The sequence below is a fragment of the Leiobunum rupestre genome, chromosome 6, assembly GCF_980474605.1.
Source record: "Leiobunum rupestre chromosome 6, qqLeiRupe1.1.hap1, whole genome shotgun sequence".
NCBI classification, from domain to species: domain Eukaryota; kingdom Metazoa; phylum Arthropoda; class Arachnida; order Opiliones; family Sclerosomatidae; genus Leiobunum; species Leiobunum rupestre.
The window spans coordinates 69,638,778-69,640,153 of record NC_143389.1 but is presented as its reverse complement, the minus strand read 5'-3'; positions in this window follow the sequence as shown (position 1 = coordinate 69,640,153).

The window sequence follows — 1,376 nt, the reverse complement described above, 5'->3', positions numbered from 1 at the left end:
CGAAACTTACACCCAAGTGGGAGGGGCCTTTTCAAATTGTCAAAAAACTATCCCCCTCATGAACTCCGCTCCTCATTTCAGTACGGGCTGCTCCCCTTTTTATCTTAATACTGGTAGAGAACCCCGCTTGCCATGGAAGTTGGACGATACCCCTGAACCCCTTTTAGACCAACGCGGCCGTTCTTTTCGACAATTACGTGACGATATCGCACTTGCGAAATCCTTAACTCTCAAAGCCCAAGCCCATGAACGGAAGTATTACAATCTTCGTCGCGATCGTATCGAATTTGAAGTGGGCACCCTCGTTTGGGCGTCCACTCACGAGCTTTCTCATGGTGCGTTATACCACTCTGCGAAACTTACACCCAAGTGGGAGGGGCCTTTTCAAATTGTCAAATAACTATCCCCCTTAGTTTACGACCTCGTGGATGCACTCACAAATGAATCCCGGGGCCGCCGTAATATCGCTCAACTCAAGTTATATATGACGGGCACCTGTCCTGGCTCAACCGTTGCAACCTCTCTGCCTGCGGCGGTGTCTTCTCCTGCTACGTCGTTCGGGGCCCCGGTTGCCGCTTCACCGCCGTTGGTCCCGCCTGTGGAACGGGAGGGGCCAGATCATCCTGATCCTTTTGACAGGTGACAAAACCAGCATGGGTAGCAGAACCCTACTACTGATGGTCGCACCCTCAACGCAAGCCGCTCAACCCAGCAGAAGGTGCAACAATGGGACGACCAGCCCGCCACTTCGCACACAGCAGTGGGATAGAGAACGGATGCTCTAGCAACTCCGGCCGACACCCCACCTACAGAGGCAGGGAGCCAAGCCCTTTGGAGAGAGCACCTAAAGGGGAACGGCAGGCACACAGCAGCCCGCATAACCCGGCGCAGCTGGCACCGGAGATCCCGGTGTGATCCAAAAGGCCGGGAAATGGGTCCGCCATGCCCTCATACGGAGGCCCACAGCAGGCAACCCAATCCGCCGAGGTGGCAATTTTGCCCGGCCCCTCTCCACTAGCCTGGGCCGAAGCCCAGTATCCAGCCCACACCTGACCGAAGTCGAAGGTTGGAGATAGGACCCTTTGGATGGAGCTAACATATCCCATGGGTTACAGGAGCCGGACCCCGACTCCCCGGTAAAGCCACCAGTTATTGCACACTCCAACCCCTTGAGGGCCCCCCGGCATAGCAAAAGGACTTCGATCGAAACCGGAAGTAGCTAGATTTTTACAATCACACCCCTCAAACGATTTAACTATTGACAATTTTACCTTTCGCCGTGCCTCCATTTCAAAATCACCGTGGGAGCGTATTCGAGAGACTTCTAGTACAATAACTGAATAGAACAATAAATACTGTTTTCTTATCTTCCAGAC